Source organism: Psammomys obesus, unplaced genomic scaffold, assembly GCF_907164565.1.
Source record: "Psammomys obesus unplaced genomic scaffold, mPsaObe1.curated_primary_1811, whole genome shotgun sequence".
Classification (NCBI taxonomy): Eukaryota; Metazoa; Chordata; class Mammalia; order Rodentia; family Muridae; genus Psammomys; species Psammomys obesus.
The window spans coordinates 3,669-16,428 of record NW_026595983.1 but is presented as its reverse complement, the minus strand read 5'-3'; the positions used below and the strand labels follow the sequence as shown (position 1 = coordinate 16,428).

At 39.3% G+C, this 12,760-nt stretch overlaps 1 pseudogene; it reads left to right on the top strand.

The window, feature by feature from the left end:
• Nucleotides 1-11,317: 11,317 nt before the first annotated feature.
• LOC129686643 (40S ribosomal protein S10-like) lies at nucleotides 11,318-11,813 on the top strand (annotated as a pseudogene).
• Nucleotides 11,814-12,760: the final 947 nt, after the last annotated feature.

Here is a 12,760-nt window from a genome sequence, read left to right as displayed (position 1 = left end):
GGGAGGGGAAACTATGGTCAGGAGGTATTGTATAAGAGAAGAATAAATAAGTAAGTAAATAAATAAACAAACAAACAAACAGAAAAACCATATGCCTAGTAATTCTGGTATCTTGGAGAACATAAGTCTATATTTTCCTTTAATAAGAATACAAATATTACTTTCCCTGCATGCACATATCTCAGTTCCCAGCATGTGCCATTACTGGGACCCACCCCGATCTGTAGCCCCAGAGATTAACACAGATCAGTGAACAGCAGGTGAGAGGTGTCCCCTCCCTGCCATCTACTCACCTACCAAGCCTGCCAGCAACAGTGGTGAGGTCTATCAGGGCCCTTTGTGCTCCACTTTCCCTGTGCAGCCCACACCTCAGCTTCTAGGCCTTCACCATTTCCTGGGACCCACCCAAATCTGAAGCTCCAGAGACCAGCACAGATCAGGGAGCAGCAGGAAAACCAGAGGATTGAGGATATCTGGGACCATGAGTTCTACCTACAACCCTAGAGACCAGCAGGCCTGCTAATAACAGAGCCAACCAAATGGCTAGAGGTCAGAGCAAGAACACAAACAACAAAACTCAGGGCCACATGACACCACCAAAACCCAGCTATCCTACCACAGCAAGTCCTGAGTATCCTATCTCACCAGAAGCACAAGAAAATGATCTTAAGTGTGAGGTTATGTAAATCACAGAGGCCTTAAAAAAAGAAAATAAAACTTTCAAAGAACTGCAGGAAAATACAACCAAACTGAAAGGGTTAGACTAACTTTGTAACCTGTATGTCTTCTAAAGCCTATAGTTTTGAGTTTTAGGTCCAGGTTAAGCTAAAGCCTCTTAGTACCTTTCCAGAGAACAGAGAAATGTGACCCTATCTATGAGAACAGATAGAAAAAAAAAAAAAGCAAGCAAGCAATGACCTTTGCTCAGTAAAAAGAAGGACCAGACCCTTGTCTTTGAGATAGTGTTTCTTAGCAACCAACCCAGACTTCTTCTGAGTAGCTCCTGACCTCCAGCCAAAAGTCTGCAGCCCCTAATCTTCAAGGATGAGCTAACCACACCCACCTTCAATAGTAGCTGCATCCACACTTGGCAGGACTGGCCAAGCTTGAGCACCTAAGACTAACCAATTATCTTACGTTATAGCTTCCTCATCCAATCCTAAATTGACAAAACTGCAACTTCAAATTTCCCGCAATTTTTCTTTTAAAAACCTAAAGCCTTTGTCTCCCGGTGCCACTCTTTGCTGACCGGCAAGGATGACCCCATTGTGCAATGGTTAACAAACCTCTTGCTTTTGCAACGAGTCGTGGTCTGTGGGGGTTTCTGGGAAGGGCGCGATCTTGAACTCCTGAGCTGTGAGACCCCAAACAGGTAAAGAAATTGAATAAATCTCTTAAAGAAATACAAGAAAATACAATCAAACAAGAGAAGATGAATAAAACAGTCCAGGACCTAAAAATGTAGATAGAAGCAATAAAGAAAATGCCATCTGAGGCAATCCTGGGGATGGAGAACCTAGAGAAGAGAACCTAGGAAAGATGCAGACATAAGCATCAATAACAGATTACAAGAGATGGAGGAGAGAATCTCAGGTATAGAAGCTATGATTGAAGAAATTGATACATCAGTCAAAGAAAATGTTAAATCTAAAAAAGTTCCTGACATGAAACATCCAAGAAATCTGGGACAATATAAAAAGGCCAAACCTAAGAATAATGGGAATAGAAAAAGGAGACTCCAAACTCGAAGGCCCAACAAAATTACTGAAGAAAATTTCTCCAACCTAAAGAAAAAAATGCCTATAAATATTTTCCCAACCTAAAGAAAGAACCCTACAGAACACCAAACGGATTAGACCAGAAAAGAAAATCCTCCCATCACATAATAATCAAAACACTAAATGTATAGAACAAAGAAAGTATATTAAAAGCTGCATGGGAAAAAGACTAAGTCACATATAACAGCAAACCTATTAGAATTACGCCTGACTTCTCAATAGAGACTATGGAAGCCAGAAGGGCCTGGGCAGATGTCATCCAGACATTAAGAGAGCACAGATGTCCCCTAGACTACTATACCCAGCAAAACTTTCATTCACCATAGACAGAGAAAACAAGATATTCCATGACATAACCAAGCTTAAACCAAGTACCTAGCCGCAAGACCAGCACTACAGAAGATACTAGAAGAAAAAATCCAACCCAAAGAAGCTAACTACACCCAGGAAAGCATAGGAAACAACACACAGCTGCAAAAACAAAAGAAAGGAAGCACACACACACACACTAGCACAACATAATAACAGGAAGTAACAACCACTGGTCACTAATATCTCTCAACATCAGTGGACTCAACTTGCCCAATAAAAAGATACAGACTAACAGAATGGATGTGTAAACAGGACCCACATTCTGTTACATTCAAGAAACACACCTCAGCAATAATGATAGACATTACCTCAGAATAAAGGTCTGGGAAAACTTTTTCCAAGCAAACAGCCACAAGAAAAAAGGTGGAATAGCTATTCTAATATCTAATAAAATATACTTTTGACCAAAATTAATCAAGAGATGAGGAAGGCCACTTTATACTCATCAAAAGAAAAATTGACCAAGATAACATCTCAATTCTGAACATATATGCCCCAAATGCTAGGGCAGCCACATTTGTAAAAGAAACATTACAAAAGTTTAAATCACACGTTGAACCCCACATGTTAATAGTAAGAGACATCAACAACCTGTCTTACCAATGGCCAGATCATTGAGACAGAAACTGAACAGAGAAATAACAAAACTAACTGAAGTTATGAGTCAATTGGACCTAACATATATCTACAGAACAGTCCATTCAAACACAAAAGAATATACCTTCTTCTCAGCATTACATGGAACCGTCTCCAAAATTGACCTCATACTTGGACACAAAGCAAGCCTCAGCAAATACAAGAAAATTGAAATAGCACCTTGTATTCTCTCAGATCACCATAAATTAAAGCTAGATCTCAACAACAGAAACAATAGAATGCCTACAAAGTCATGAAAACTGAACGACTCTCTACTTGATGACCACTAGGTCCGGGAGGAAATAAAGAAAGAAATTAAAGACGTTCTAGAATTCAATGAAAATGAAGGCACAACATAATCAAACTTATGGGACACCATGAAAGCAGTGCTAAGAGTGTAAGTGCCTTCATAAAGAAAGTGGAGAGAGTTCATACTACTTAACAGCTCACATGAAAGCTTCTCAGTTTCATGAGATCCCATTTATTAATTGTTAATCCCAGAGCCTGTGATGTTGTCTCCTATACCAATAAGTAACCCCACTTTTCCCTGCTTTGTCTTTTAGTAGATTTAGAGTCTCTGGTTTTATGTCAAGGTATTTGGACTTGTGCAGGGGACCAGCCCCAGGTGAGGAAAGGGCTTGAAGGTGGGTGGGTGTAAGGAGGAGGGATGAGGGATGGAAGGATTAGACTCAGGGCTCCATTTAGTTTCCTTTCATGTGGGATAGAGACCTAGCACATCACGGTATGGCTTGACCTGCTCTGACAACTTGTGTCTCTTGCAAGGTTTATTTATACACAAAATCATTTCCTCAGAAACTTTAATTATTGATTACATTGTTTTAAGTCTTCCTCGGTTACAGAAGTATATAGGAACAAAAGAAACAAATCGAGCAAACAGCAAATTTCATAAGAACTAAAAATTAACATTATGATAAAATCAGTTTTCTTTTAACTCAAAGTTTTCTTCCTTATGATAGGTGTTGTAAAGCCTTGCAGTTACAAAAATGCTCAACAGAATGATTCTATTTGAGTTTGATTCTGTTTCAGGATGGCATAGAATTAATAGATCAAAAATCATTTCCTTCCATCTGCTACATCAAACTTATCTTCCTTTAAAAGTTTAATCTTTCTTACCCTTAGTTGAAACTTCCTTTCCTACCTCTAATTTTCTTTTATATTTGAAATAAAACCATCATCTTTTTCTTGGATATGGGTGTGACTCTATCTGAGACTCCTACCAGGGGAGACATGAAGACTGAGGTGACCACCTCCTAGTCAGACAGAACTAGTGAAGAGTGGGGAACAACAACTCATTGATAAAAAATAAACTTTGATCCAAAAAATTAACCTGCCTACAAGAATTGCAGGAGAAGAAGAAAAGGAAGAAGAAGAAGAAGGAGGAGGAGGAGGAGGAGGAGGAGGAGGAGGAGGAGGAGGAGAAAGATGAAGCAGGAACAAAGATTGTGGGAATATCCAACCAATGACTGGTCCAACCTGGACCCACCCCATGGTAAAGAGCCAGCCCCTGACACTATTAATGATGCTCTGGTGTGCTTGCAGACAGGAGCCTAACTTGATTGTCATCTGGGAGGCTCCAGCCAGCAGTGAATTGAAACAGATGCTACTTGTAGCCAAGCCTGGGGTGGAACTCCAGGGGTTCTGTGGAATTGTTGGAGGAAGAATGGAAGGACCTGAAGGAAACAGGAAGACCAGCAGAGACAACTAACCCAGACCCACTGGAGCCTTACAAAATCTGGGACATCAACTAGGGAGCATGCATGCTCTGTACCTGGCCTCCCTACACATATGTGGCTGATGGGAGGCTTCATCTTCATGTAGGTAAGCTGGTGAGTGGAGGGGGTGGGGCTGTTTCTAACAAGGACTCTGTTGCCTGCTTTTGGATTGCTTCCTCCTGGCAGCGCTGCCTTTTCTGGCCTCTGGGGATGAGGATGAGCTCAGTCCTGTTGTGACTTGGTGTGCTGGGGAGGGTTGATGTGGGGAGGAGGATGCTCCCCTTTTCTGGGGAGAAAAGGGATGGAAGAAGGAGAGGGGGAACTAGGAAGAGAGGAAGGAGAGGACACCCTTGGATGTAAAGTAAATAAGCTGAAATTTAAAGAAGAACAAAAACAAAAAGTCAATATTTTTTCTATGCAATATGTTCAATTACTGCAGATATTACCATATTTTCTACCACATGTTGCATCAATACTATGATTTGATAAATAAATATTACAGTAATAGTAAGAACTTTCATTTATGAATGGCCTGCAATTGTTCACCCAGTTGGTAAACAGATTGTAGTTAACTGTTAAATCTACATATTTAACATTTACATTTACCCCCTATTACAAAAAAATAGAGCAGAAATATCACAATTCATCTTCCAGTGTAGATTTCAAATGGTAGAAATTCTAAATTTGAGCACTTGTTTTTTTCTGTATTTCATGCTGAAATTAATACCCAAGTGACTGTTTCTGTATCACCTACAGGCTGTCTTCATAGAGGCCTTGAACCAGTACCTATGGCATTAACTATTCTGTATTTCTAAGTGATATCAAGATATGTTCATCACCCAGGCTGCTTTGCTGTCTACGAGCATTACAAACAAAGAAAAACTCTCTAGAAGGCACAGAATTTTCCAGAAGCAATATCTGACACATATCACATTCTTGTCCTTATAAAAAGAGTTCTGACTCAAAAGAATTCTAATAGGAACTACTCAGCCCTGACTTGTTCCTATGATTTCTTGCATTGTTCAGAACTATAACTATTTCCTGGATATCAGACAGAGGTTAATTCTACACAAAAACTCTATGTTTGTTCTTTCTACATATTTTGCACAGCTAAGATATGTGAAGGAACTTTCTAATTACTTCCTCTGTTTTATTTTCAGCCGGTAGCTGAAGGAATTTTTAAAAAACTACAGCTTTGCCATGCTGAGATTTTTATTCTACTAAATACCCTCTAATGTTTAACTATCCATATCACATTACGTCATGTGATGATTTCTGACCATGACATGATGGAAAATACAGCTGGTTCATCAAGCATAAAAGAGAAATTTGCAAGATAGGGCAGGCCTATCCATATGTTTCACTTAAACATTGGACCATTTACTTCCCTGTGAGTGTTATTAAAAAAAGAAAGAACGTACTTACATCCTTCAGTGATTTGCTGATGTCCTTAAGATCTAGCTGAAGGATATTTCCAATTATTGGTAGAGGCATGGGACCAGGAGGAAGCTTTCTTCTCTGAGAACTCTGCCTCCATAGTGAAAGAAGCAGACAAGTGAGAACAAGCCCCAGAAACACACCCAGAACCATCGCTGCCTTCTCTTCTTACTCAAGCTGTGTGCTTGCAACTCAAAGCTTATATAATGACATCTGCTGATCCACCTTTGAGTCACTAATACAAAATAGACCAACCAGAAACAGCACGTAATCTCTCTCCCAGTGTACTTTGTTCCAACATAGTGATTAAAGTCAAATGCTGACTCCTTTCCTCTCATTTATACCATAGCACATCCTGTAGAGATGTGGCTTAATTATAATGGGTAGGGTTTCAAGAATGGCAAAAAGGTTTTCTGATAATGAACACTTGAGAAACTTGTTATATTACAAAATGTAGTATTTTATATAACATGCAAATAGACATTTTATATCATCTAAACTGTTGACTCTTCTTCCCCAATAATAAAATAAAATAAGTTTTCAAATAATATACTAACATTACAAAGACACAAACATAAACTATCCAACAACATATACTGTGAGTGACAATACATTAAGGTTTTAATTAAACAAATGTGCAGTTATTAACATAAGATAAATTTTAAGATAAAAAAAAGAGATGACATTTTATATTTCAAATGGGAAAGAAATTTTCTGTCAGGAAACGGGTTATTCTAATGCAGCTCTTAGGTGTCAAGTCTATTTAAAATCATATCTGATAAGCACTGTTACTCACCATAGCTTAGAATAATTCCATCAACTAAAACATATCCTACAACAGGAATTACCCTATTGTACTTACTCTGCCCTTCTTATAAAGCCAGAAGTTTAACATGAAATAGAAGTACCTTATTTGACTTCAAGGATAATACAGGAGTAGAGTCTCTAGATAGATAGATAGATAGATAGATAGATAGATAGATAGATAGATATCAATCTTGCTCTCAATAGCTATGAAAGACTGAACCTCAGAGAACTTGTTGATAAATTTGTTGATAAACTTGTTGGGAAATTGCCAACCTCAAAATGTGACTAAGATATTTAAATTCTGTCATTTTTCACAAAAATAAACTTAAAAGTACACAGCAAGAAAACAAATTCAAAAAGAAAAGAAAAGAAATTCATAAGCAGAACAATTGAGTGCAATAGAATATGAGTGTTGTACTTCCAATGTGAAAGACCCATTGGCTCATGTGCTGGAACATTTGGCTCCCTTGAAGACACAGTTTTAGTCATCTTCTAATACATAAGAACACATACTGAAGAGAAGCCATATGAACGTAGCCAATGTGGTAAAACTTGCACTTCAGATTCATCTTCAAAGTCATGAAAGAAATCATACTGGACAGAAAGCCTATGAGCGTATTTAACTTGATGAAGCCATTCCATCTTTGTATAATGTTCAACATCATGAAATATTTCATACTGGAGGAAAAAAACTTATGAATATATTAAAATGGTGAGGCCTTTGAACAGATCTATAGTCTTCATTGTCATTAAAGTATTCATACTGGAGAGGAATTCTATGAATATAAGCAATGTCGTAAGGCCTTTGTGTTCTTCTGTCCACTGAGATCTAACACAACTCAAACACTAGGTCAAAGCAAATGGCAAAAATGTATTGTTATCCAGGCACTACTGGTTGATTAGGGCCACATAACATTCTTGGGAGCTGAACTGTGACACCTACCCACCCAGGTGAGCCAGAAAGTTACAGAGGTAACCTTTTTGTAGTTCACAATTTTCTTCAATTACATGAAATAAATCATCCAGGTATAAATTAAAAAAAAAAAAGAAGAAGACACAGTTTTGAAAGACTGAATTGTTTAGGAGATAGAACTTTGCCCAAGGAAGAGATTACATCCTTCAGTGTCTGGGGGGATAAGGAGGTTATAGCCTGTATCAACTTCCTATTGCTCTCTGCTTTCTGTTCTGACAAATGTGAAGGGTGGAGTTCTCCCACTTAGACACTGCTGCCATTAGGCTTCACCTTTCCCCATGCCTTTCCCTACATAGTTAAATGTAACAGCTCATTCTGTGAGCCAAAGTAAACTCTCCATCTGCCAGATATTTGCTCACAGCAACTAGAAAAGTAGCCAATACAGAAAGTTTATACAGAAAGTGGCACCATTCTGATATACTTAACTTAAGTTTGGGGATTGGTCTGCTGGAAGATTGTGTAAGAGTTTGGGGACCAGAGCTAAGAATGTTTAGAGTGCTATGAATAGAGCTTAATGGGGCATTCGGGTAGGAGTCTGGAGGACTGGAATGCTGAGAGAATGTGGGTGGTGGAAGACTATTTCACAAGGTTTATGATGGTAAACAACTACTCTTAGAAACTGATCTAGAGGCCATTCATGGTTACTTTAGGCAAAGAATCTGGCTACATGCTGCCTATGTCATGAGAATGTTAGTAAGTCTGTATTCAGACACAATAATCTAATTGGTTTAGTAGAGGAAAAGTCAAGACAGGGTGGCATTTTAGTTGTGGCATGTTTGCTGATCACTTTTTTTTTATTTTTTTAAGGTATAAAAACTTTGCTTGGGCTCACAGTTCAATTACACGGTCTTCCACGCTGGCAAAGTCAACAGCAGGAGCTGGGCACCTTACACTCATAGTCAGGGGACAAAGAGTGATGTGTTCAGCTCATTTTCTTTTCTTTTTTTTTTTCTTTTTTAATTTCAGTTTATTTACTTTATATCCCAAGGGTGTCCTCTCCTTTCTCTCTTCCAGTCATTCTTTCCCCTCATTCCTCCTTTTTTCTCTCCCTTTCCCTCCAGAAAAGGGGACTCCCCTTTGCCCACATCAACCTTCCCCAGCACATCAGCCACATTAGGACTGAGCATATCTTCATCCCCTGAGACCAAGCAAAGCAGGCCTTCCAGGGGAAAGCAATCCAAAAGCAGACAATAGAGTCCATGTTAGAGACAGAACCCTTCCACACTTGCCAGATGTCCCATATGACAACGAAGCTGCCCATCAGCCATATGTGTGCAGGGGACCTAGGTCCAGATCATGCATGATCCTTAGTTGATGTCTCAGTCTCTGAAAACCCCCAACGGGACTGGGTGTTATCTCTGTTGGTCTTCTTGTGCAGGTTTCTGTCCCCTCCAGGTCCTTCCATCTTTCCCTCAACACTTCCACAGGACTCCCAGAGATAACCCATGCTTGGCTGCAAGTCCCAGCGTCTATCTCAATCCACTGCTGGCTGGAGCATCCCAGATGACAGGCAGGTTAGACTCTCATCTGCAAGCATAACAGAGTACCATTAATAGTGTCAGTGGCTGGCTCTGTACCATGGGTCTCAGGTTGAGCCAATTATTGGTTGGACTTTCCTTCAATCTTTGTTCCCTCTTTATCTCTGTACTTCTTGTAGGTAGGGTAATTCTTATCCAGATCTGCAGTAAAGAGAATATCAAATTGGACAGAACTATATGAAAACATGTAGTTTTACAGGGAGAGGATGGGAAGTAAATTTAGCATCGCTGTACTTTATGGATGAAGGTACTAAAAAGATATAATTAGAGAAAATATTACCTCACAAATAAGAATGTAAGAGCTCTGTATTGAGACAATAAAGAAAGTTTCCTTGGCAATAATACTTCATCTGTAATAGGCTGTAACTTATGGGAACACAAATTCATTTGAAAGGAGAGAACCTAAACTGAGAATGCCACAACAGTTTTTATCTCAAAAAGCCTTAACTTTGAAGCATTTTCCCAAGGTGAACCTCAAGAAAACACAGAGGCCATTTCACATGTAGCCTAAGGAGGTGATCTGGCAGTAGAACCTGATGGCATTGTCAACATGATACTAAACCTCATGGGCATAAAGACCGAATTAGGTAGTCATAGAGGCTCTCCCCAAGGCTCCAAACAATTCCTGAGACCAGGTAATGTAGTCAGGATGAAATTCTGTATACTAAATTACTAAAAATTCATTACATGAAGCTAAGAAGGTGAACCATGTATAGCATCTTGCTGGAAATTCTAGGACTTTGGGACTTTATTGAAGAAGACTCCAAACATGGACATGTAGATGAGTCAAGAGAGTGGTCACATACAGGACAGAAAACAGACATGGAGAATTGTTGTTACCCTCAGCTAACAAAACCTAACTGATTCCATCCTGAGCCCCAGATAATGGATACTGAGTTGCAGAGGTTTTAATACCCTACTGGGTTTCATTCTTGCTTTGTTCTGCTCTTTCCTTTCTCTGTTGCCTTTCCTCCCTTTTGGAGTAGAAATACATACTTCATCCCATAGGAAAAGCATGTGACTAGGTTTTTATCTTGCAGAGTTTCTGTTAGCAGATTGTCTTGACTCACAGAAAGGATTTTAGACTTTGGACCATTGAACAGTGTATGTATGGAATATTGAAATCTATGGGAACTGTGTACATTGCAATGAATGCATTTTGAATTCTGAGACACCTGTGAGCACATGAGAACCGTGGTAGGAAATGTGGTTTGAAAGTGAAAGGTCTTTCATAGGCTTATGTGTTTGAACCTCAGTCCATAGCTGGTGACAGTGTTTAAAAATTCTGTAAGAAGAATTAGAGGTAGAAACTTCTTGAAAGAAGCAGAGAACTGTGGGTTGGCCTTTAGGTTTTTCTACCTCACCCTACACCCTGTTTGCTCTACACTTCTTATTCTACCGATATGTAAGGATCTGAATGCCCTCCCCTTCAAAATGAACACTATTCTCTCAAACTGTAACTCAAAATAAAGTCTCATCCCTTAGGTTGTTTCTTGTCAGATATTTGCTGACACAGCAAGAAAAGCAGTCAATACAATGTGGAAAAAGTAAATTATTCATTGGACAAAAGCATAGAGCCACCACAATATTCACACATAACTGAGAGGAAAGATTTATAGGGTATGAGGATCTAAGAATCTTTCTGATATAAATTTCAACATCACTGATGACAATGCTTAACAAAAACAGAATTTTGTAAAGACATTATTAGATGTGATAGGTTTAGTTATTTCCAAACCCTCACCTTATGCTTTTTTTTAAAAAAAATAAATAAATATTAAATCTTGTCAAGGCCTAGATATGAATGTTTTAACAATCATCTCAATGGGAATTCTGAAAATTTATGGGGAATTTTTACACATATAATATTATTTAGGATTCTCTCAATTACCATCTCCTAAAATAAAACTATTCCCATTTTAAGACTTATGAATAGAAACTCAGATATTCAGTCTTCTGGTTGATGACACACAGACTTCTGATGGTAGAGTTGAGTCAAAAATAATATCAGGAGCCTCCACCTTGGACCCTGCAACCACTGTGATGTTGATGCCTAAGAAGAACCAAATTTCCATCTATAAACTCCTTTTTAAGAAAGGGGTGATAGATGCCACGAAAGATAGCCACATTCCCAAACACCAGAGCTTGCAGACAAGAATGTGCCCAACACTCATATAATGAAAGCCAGGCAGTCTCTCAAGTCCCAAGGCTACATGAAGGAGCAGTTTACCTGAATACATTTCTATTGGTACCTTACAAACCAGGGTAGCCACTATCTCCAAGATTACCTCCACCTACCTCCAGAGACAGTGCCTGCCACGCTGTGCCACAGCTGTCCTGACTTTGGCATGCCACAGCCCAAAGGTCCAGAGAGAGAATGAGCTGAAAGATTCACTAGAGGGCAGGCAGACAGAGACACCTACAGAAGGAGCATTGTGCCCCCTGTGCTGACAAGAAAGCTGAGGCTGGGGCTGGCTCAGCAATAGAATTCCAGTTTAGAGGCTGTTTTGGTCATGGATGTGATCAGCCACCTCAGTGAAGTTGGAGATTGTGTTGTGTTGAATAAACTTTGAGAAAAAAAATAATAATATCAATTCAGTCTTCCAACCTCTCTTTCTAGCAAGGGATTCACTTTGATGGGATTCAGTAATATTCTTTGATTGTGAACCACAATGCTTTTTCTCCCCACTGCCACTAAATAAAAATATTAACCAGATGATATTTATAGCACAGGTTCATAAAAGTGAATGACATTAATAATTTGGTTGACACTCCCCTTTGCCCACCTTTCCCTCAATCTGTGGCTGAGCTGGGCTGATGGCATGAGAGTTGGAGAGCTGGCCTTGCCCCTCACTGACTGCAGCACTAGGGAGAGCAGGCACCCGAACCTTGCCTGGGCAGCAAAGTAGAGCTGGCACTGGTGGTGTGGGCACAGTAAAGCTGGTGGCCTGACCAACTCATCTTCTACCCAGGCTCAGATCCGGGGCTCTGGGTTGGCCCACCCCAACATTTACCCCATCTGTTAGCTGCTGGAGTACATGAAGGGGCCAGTCCTGCAGATCCAGTCCTACGGGATCTCTATGACAAAGAGCAATGTCAAGATATCTGAGAGATGTCTGGGAGAGGATCCAGTATTTATACTGTGGCAGAAGCCAGATGCCTTGAACCAGACTAATTAGTCATTGTAATGAACATTTACAAGTAAGCTGTTTGAGCAAAATGGTATATGTGCAGCTTCCACAGCAAGATAAATTTTGTTGTTGTTGTTTGTTTCTTTGTTTGTTTGTTTGTTTGTTTGTTTGTTTGTTTTGTTGGTTACAAGGCCAGAAGGTAGATATGAAGACAGGGAGATGAATAATATTGGGGTACATGATGTGAAAGTCACAAATCAAAATTTTTATTTAAAAAAATCAAATTTTTAATTTAAAAACTTTGAGTCTGTATCTTGCTGAAATCTTTATGAAAAGCAGAGAAAAAGCAAGACTT